General features: G+C 50.3%; 1 long non-coding RNA gene across 1 annotated transcript; it reads left to right on the top strand.

Moving 5' to 3' along the window:
- The first annotated feature begins 773 nt into the window (after positions 1-773).
- Positions 774-5,215, top strand: LOC127692344 (uncharacterized). The gene is made up of 2 exons (XR_007979443.1): positions 774-869; positions 4,016-5,215. It is a non-coding gene; the product is annotated as an uncharacterized LOC127692344 (long non-coding RNA).
- The last annotated feature ends 2,221 nt before the right edge of the window (positions 5,216-7,436 follow it).

Genomic DNA, 7,436 nt, shown 5'->3' with positions numbered 1-7,436 from the left:
GATAGAGCCTTGGTGTCATGGAAGACTAGTAAGTGGTTTTTGTTGCTAGTTCCATGTAGCCAAGGCTGGCCTGAAAATATGGTGTGTGTGTGTGTGTGTGTATGTGTGTGTGTGTGTGTGTGTGTGTGCCGTTACACACTCATGGAGATCAGAGGACAACTTTTGGGAGTCAGTTCTCTCCTACATATGGACCCAGGACTGGAACTTGGATCATCATTAAGAACTGGCAGTAGGTGTGTTTGCCTGCTGAGCCGTCTCACCAGCCTGGGACTATTGTGCTTTGTCTGTTTGAGACAGGATCTCATTATGTAGTTCTTGCTGGCCTGGAACTAGTTATATAGGTTAGGTTAGCCTCCAACTCACAGAGATGCCCCTGCCTCTGCCTCCCTCCTGCTGGCTGTAAAAGCATACACCACCAGCAGCTTCTCAGACAGTTTTCTAATGCAGTAAAATTCTGAAGGCCGCCTGTTTGCCCATTCATTGATTCCTAGATGCAGTGAGTATGTGCTGAGCCTTACCAGTTCTGGCTCCAGCACTGCTGTCCTGGTAAAACACACGGATGCAAGCCCACAGCGTACCTGGTTTGATTGTGTTGACCTGGTAATAGTCAAATTCTCTAATAATAGAGTAAAGACTTCCAGGAAACCATGGCAGTTTGAACACCTGCATCAGCTTCTGTTTCATCCTGAAACCGTGCTCAAGCAAAGCTGGAGGCTTTCTCAACCTCTCTTTCGTTTGGCTTTGGTTTGTAGGTAGAAGGGGAGGGGCGTGCTCAGTGCATGCAGCTGGTGGTGGGGAAGTCACAACCATGGCATCTACAGCCGAGAGTCCTGCAGGTCAGAAGACAGTAATCCTGGTCTCTTTTGAAAGTGAGTACTATAATTGTATTTATTTGTTTGTTTGTTTACTGTGTGTGTTTATAAGACAAGGTTTTATTATGTAGTGAGTTCTATAATGTTATTTGTTTGTTTGTTTACTTGTGTGTTTATAAGACAAGGTTTTATTATATAGCCTTGGCTAGCCTGGAACTCACTATGTAGACCAGACTAACCTCAAACTCATAAAGGCCCATCAGTCTCTGCCTCTGGAGTGCTGGGATCAAAGGCACCACCATGTCTAGCTTCCTGCTGTGTGTTTTGAGGAAACATTAAGATGTTTCCTCCTTCTCCTCTCTTCCTCCTTTGCCCTTTTTCTTCCTCCCTCTTCCCTCCTTCCTTCTCTTTCTCCTTCTTCTTCACGGCTGGAGAGACAGCTCTGGGATTAAGAGCCTATGCTACTCCTACAGAGAATCTGAGTCCAGTTCCCGGCACCCACATTGGACAGCTTGAAAGCACCTATAACTCAAGCAGTGCTCTGGCTTCAGAAGGCTGTGGTCATGCATGTGCACATACCCTGACACAGACATACGCAAACACATAATCAAAAAAAACACCTTTTTAAAAAAGATCTATTTGTTTTATATAAGTACACACTGTTGCTGTTATCACACACACCAGAAAATGACATTGGATCCCATTGCAAATGGTTGTGAGTCACATGCTGTGGGTGCTGGGAACTGAACTCTGAGCCTGGGAAAATAAGCAAAATGCTCCTCCAACTTCAGAGCCATCTCTTCAGCCCCATTTATAAATTTTTTAAAATGAGTTTTGTTTTGATATTTTCCCCCATAGCTAAAAAGCTTCCAGAATGGTCCACATGTCTGTAAGAGCCACCTTCGTGGACAGACATACAGCAAATAGCCCACAAGGAGGTAAACATTTTGACCATAGGCAAGTTGCTTGGAAAAATTGCCCGGCTTCTGAAGATCATGAAGGAGTACTGATATTTGAGTAAATTCTTTAAGCAAAATTCAGATCTCATGTCAAGTAATCCAGAACTCAGACAGTCAAAGCAGAGCATCAGGAGTTTGGGACCAACCAAGGCTCCACTGTGAGACCACATAAAAAGAGGGCTGGTTGTGACTCTGAAGTTCCAGAGTACCTGCTGCTCTTTCAGAAGACCTGGGTTTGGTTTCCACACCCACATAGTGACTCACAACCATCTGCAAACCCAGTTCCAGGAGCTCTGATGCCCTCTTCTTGTCTTCATGGGTACTGCACACACATAATGCACACACATAATGCACATAACAAATATATACAATAAATAAATTAATTAAATAAAAACTATTTTTCAAAAGGAAAAGGGCTGAAGAGAGAGAAAGAAAGGAGGAGAGGGGGAAGGAGGACAGAAGGAAAGAAAGGGGAAGGAAGGAGAAAGATGAGTGGAAGGAAGTGGAGAAAGAGATGATTGTAGCTCAAGCTGGTCTTGAATTCCCGCCTCAGCCTTCATCACACACACACACACACACACACACACACACGGCATACATGCAGCATACAGATGGCGTTGGACAACACAAACTCACTTTCTACGCCGAGCACCCATCAGACTTCCACCTCTGCCGCCACCGTCCCCCAAGTGCCTGAGCTCCATCCTTGTGATGATACTTGGTTCCTCCCTCTCCCACCTTTCCAGTTTGGTGAAATTGCAGGATCGGCCAGCAGCTCCCATCCCTGGTGCACCTGGTGTGCGAACATACAGAGGCAGGAGATCGATACCAGGTGTCTTCCTCTGCCATTTCCCCTGAGCCTGAAGCTTACTGCTTCTCCTCACATGAATGGTCAGGAGGCTTCCAGGGTTCACTTGCACATGTGTGTGCGCGCGCATGTGCACACACTGCCGCCGGGACTGCACTTACAAATGCATGCTTCTCTACTCTGCTTCACATTGATGTAGGGCATCCAAACTCAGGTCCTCACGCGCACACACCAAGCACTCCGTCTACTCAACCACTGCATCCCCAGCCCAGTCATTGGTTTTGAGACAGGTCCCCACACTGTAGCCCACACTAGCATGGAATTCATTCTGCAGCCTGAATTAGCCTAGACCTCACAATGGTCCTGCTTTTCAGTGTCCCTGGTGCTGGGATTACAGGTACAGGTGTGAGTTTCTCTAACCTGCTGCTTTTTTGTCATTTTTTGGACATAATCCTCAATACCAGTGCCAAAGAAAAGCCTGGAGCAGCCCCCAGGGGGCTTAGTGGTAGAGAAGTGGGAGGTGGCTTCCAGATCCAGATTCCCCTACTTTAGAGTTGATACTGTGAGCTCCACTAAAGTCACAGAAAGGAACCCGCTCACGTCCCTCTCTTCCTCCAAACTGCAGTCCACAGCTTTCTGGGGGCCCAAGAGGGGAGGCTGGTGATGGACAGGGAGGAAGGGAGGAAGCTGTGTACAGCTCTGGTGGGAGCGTGGGGCTCTCTGGCATCCTGGGGGAGTCTTCCTCCTTAATTGCTGCAGTCCTCCAGCTGTTATCACTAACAAGAAATTAAAAAGCATCCTGCCCGCTGCCCCCTGCCCCCTGGCCCCTGTCCTGCCCTCACTGCTCGCAAATGCTCTCTCTGAGAAGCCCCAAGGAGACTGCTGTGGAGGCTCAGTGCAGCCAGCGCCCCCAGCCCCACCCCAGCAGGAGATGAGGTCAGGGAGTGGGACTGGGCCCCAAGCATCCACTTCTGCTCCCACCAGGCCCTGATCTTATATATCCTGCCTCATGAGGCCCGCAGTTCTTCTGGGACTCATTGGATTTGGGGTGTGGGGGAAAGATCTCTGGGATTTGCAACTGCTCTGGGCTCAGCAAGCAACTAGAGGGGGAAAAAAAAGCAAGAGGAGATAGGTCAGTAATGGAAACAAATGGGATTTCAGCCTTGAGAAGAGCCTCCCAGCTGCCCTTGGTTCCCTGCTGTCAGAACCCTAGCTCCCTGCTTTGGATCAGTGTGGTAGTAATGTGTCCCCTGCCTGCCTCTCCAGCCTCCGCTCCCCTCTCAGGTAGAACTCTAGGGCAGATGCTGACTTTGTGTTCAAATGGATCTGCAGCACCTACATATCGGAGATGAGTTTAGCATAGCTCTCCCTTATCCCCCACCTTTCTCCCAAGTTCTCTCAATGAATGACTGTGTTCTACCATGCCCCCTCCACAGCCCCACCAGCACACAGTGCTTCCTGTTCAACATGTCACCTAAAGAAGGGACGAGCCCCTCGGTGAACCCTCTAAATTACGATGCTGGAACGAACTCGGTTCACACACGGTTGAGTGAAGGACGCGCCTGCGTGCTTCCGGTATTGTTCGTACAATTTTGGGCAGGTACCATGGAGATTAATAATATGCAAATTCAAACTATGCCTGACTTCAGCAGACATTGTCGTCGTCACAGACATTCTCCCCAAGGATGGATTACCTGTCATGTAACCACTGTTCTTCAGACTTTTCTCAAGGTGTTTACGGTTAAAATGGAGTTTTCTAGCTTCAAATAATTAGGAATCTCGAAACTGCTCTTGTGGTCTATGCCTATAACCCCAGCACTCTGCAGATGGAGCCCGGAGCATCGGGAGTTCAAGCCTGGTTAGCCTCGGCTAAGTGTCCCCAAAAGAAAGGAGGGTTGAGAAGATTGCGCAATCAATCAAGTGTTTGCCACGAAAGCATCAGGACCCGTGTCTACTTCCCAGAACCCATGGCAAAGCTGTTGCCCTGACACGTGACTGTAATCCCAGCACTGGGGGTTCAGAGATAGGAAGAGTCCGAGTGCTAGCTGGCCAAGTCCATCTATACAAGACAGTGAACTCCAGATCCAGTGAGTAATCCTAGCTCAAAACTAAATAAGGAGCAGGCGACACAGTCCTCGGACCTCCACATTCATGGCTGTGTACAAACACGTACACAAAAGAAAAGGGGGGGATTTCAACTTGAACACAACTAATGGTTGCACATCTGTCTATGTATACACAGACACACACACCACACACACACATATACACGTTCATGGTCCCCAAATCTTATGAGTGTTTATGTATTCCTGGCAAGTCCTATGTAAGTCTATTTTTACATAAATAGACTCACTTTTGCATCCGAGGATAAACAAAGCAGGTGTGTCTGCTTGGCAGCCATGTCAAGAGGGGAAAGTTTGAGGACTTGCCTACCAAGGGTGCCATCAGCTCAGCTCTCCCTGTGTGTGGACAAGGGTTACTCTAGTGCATAGCCTGGCACGTGTGTGTGCCCACTCACTACTCACCAGGGCTCCTGGCAAGCCTGAGTCAGGGCTGAGTTTACATAAGTCAGTCTTACGTAAGCCTATACCTATCAAGTCTTGGAAGATTTGCCGTGCAATAAATAGTTGCGATTATGACTATGAGCTTAATTTGGGGGTACCTGATATGACAAGACTGCTCTTAAAAATGATGTATCCATACTCAGACTTAAGCTCGGGCAGAGTGCCTGTGTGCGCCCAGCCCTATGGAGGGGCTGGCAGGCAATTAGGAGATATTATGAGCTGTCCCTGCCTCAAGGAAGCCTGAAACTGAGTTCTGGAAAGGTGCTGGGACTCTGCCCAAGCAGGCAGCCGTGTACCTTTTGCATGCGCCACATCTTCCTCTAAAACCCTTCTTCCCCAAATGCCATCGCCCCTGGCAGAATGGAGGATCCTCTCACTGTCCCCGACTCCCTCACAAAGGAGCAATCCTCTTCTTTGATGGATGTTCCTTTGCTTGTTACTGATGCTCAGTCGTGTCTAAAGACTCCCTCGTGTCCCCCCTCTACCCCTACTCAACTTCCCTGCCTCCCCAGTATCTTTGGGGAGACTTCCAAACGCTGTCTGTGCCCCAGCCTTCCTCTCCCAACAACCCAGGGGCATGGCCCGAGTGGGGGGATGGGGTACTGCCATCTGCATCTTCTCAGCAGTCAGCCTCCCCCACGTCCCATCTGAGTTGGGAGGGGGCAACTGCTGAGTCAGGATATTCCTTACATTCCCTCCCCTCTCCCAGGCAGGACCAAATGTCACACACCCTGCCTGAGTGACCAACCTCACTACAGTGCCTAGTCTCAGCTCCAGAGGCTGCTTGTCCTACACGGACCCCCTCAGACCCAAGAGGAGGCTCAAGGAGATTCAAGGAGGTGGGCATGGGGGCCTGGCCTTCAGGACCCTGCTTGGAGTCCTGGTGGGGTGTCACACTGCTCCTGCTGTTCCGATCTCCCTCCCTCCCTCCTTCCTACTTCCCTCTCCCTCAACCACCTCACTCAGAAAACCTGGTGTCACTGACCAGGAAAGGACTAGGAGGGCCTGGGGAGTTGGGGACCAAACCCCGACTGAGAATCTACATGAGTACCTGTGTGGGGTACACCTCTCTAGTGCAATGTTTGGGGTACCTCCACGGCACCGAAGGGAGCCTCAAGAAAGATGTACAATTCGAAAGTAACCTAGTCTGAAGAAAGAGCCTTTCCTGTCTTCAAGGCGCTCCTAATCTGCTGATGGATGCCACATAGAAAGAGGAGGAGGCTGGACTCCCACTGAGGGGGACACACAAAGCAGCTAGAACTCATGTTCTTTAACAAAGCCCCTAGTGGGACCTGAAAGTGTGGAAAGGGCAGTGGATGGGAGTGTCTAAACTAGGTAGGGAAGCCTTCCCAAAGCAGGGCTGGTGGGCAGAGGCACGGGGCCATTCTGAAGGCCCAAGGAAGGCAAGACCTGTGGACAGGCCAAGGTCAAAACCCCAAAGCAAGGCCTACCTAGAGAATAGATAAGCCATGAACAGGGAAGAGAGGGCACTGCTTCTTCCTGGCGACCATATTGCTGTCCAAAGTGACAGCAGTCACAGAAGGCCTGTGCTTCTCAGCCCAAAGACCTCCTCCTCCACCAGCAGTTCGGGGCCTTAAGTAACCTGTGCGACCGCACAGAGTTTGTAATCATCAGGCTCCCAAACGTGATCTCATGCTGTCCAACAAGAGACCAACAGTCTCATCTGCACTGGGACGCTGACCCCAGAGCCTTTTCTGTCTGTAACTACGGGTCTGTTTCTCTCTGGAGAAGAAAGTTAGAGTGAAGAGAAATGGGAGAGCAAGAAGACAGCCTGACTCTCCACCCCCAGGCCGCAGGGCGGTGACTGCCCGGAGCCCTGACTCCCTGCACACCCAGGTCCAGGGCCTGACCTTTGGCAGCAGTCAGCAGCCCACTCAGCCCACAAATGGCCTCCTCCCTTGGAGAGCCCAGCAGGGTGGTTTCACAACTGTGTGTGTTTGATGAAGCCTGTTCTTGGAAAGTCAGGGACTGGACAACTCAGTTCTGGGTGTTGGAGAGGCCCGGGCCCCTGGGGTCTGCAGTTGAACAATAAACAGGCATAAGCCTGCCTGGTATGTTCATGGAGGGGCACAAGGTTAGCCAGTGTTGTAAGTCTGGGGTTGGAGAAACAAGGCCCTCACCATGAGCTCACCGCACAGCATAACTCCTTCAGGGGGTATCACAGTCTGTTCCCGCCAGAGAGGCTGCAGCTGAAAGAAGAGGGAGATGCTAAGGCCATTAGCACAGCCGACCGAGAGAGCTCTTAGGGCAGGGCTATCCCATGATCCATCAC

The sequence above is a fragment of the Apodemus sylvaticus genome, chromosome 9 (genome assembly GCF_947179515.1).
Source record: "Apodemus sylvaticus chromosome 9, mApoSyl1.1, whole genome shotgun sequence".
Taxonomy (NCBI): domain Eukaryota; kingdom Metazoa; phylum Chordata; class Mammalia; order Rodentia; family Muridae; genus Apodemus; species Apodemus sylvaticus.
Note: the sequence above shows the minus strand (reverse complement) of the source record. Positions and strands in the feature narration are given on the sequence as shown.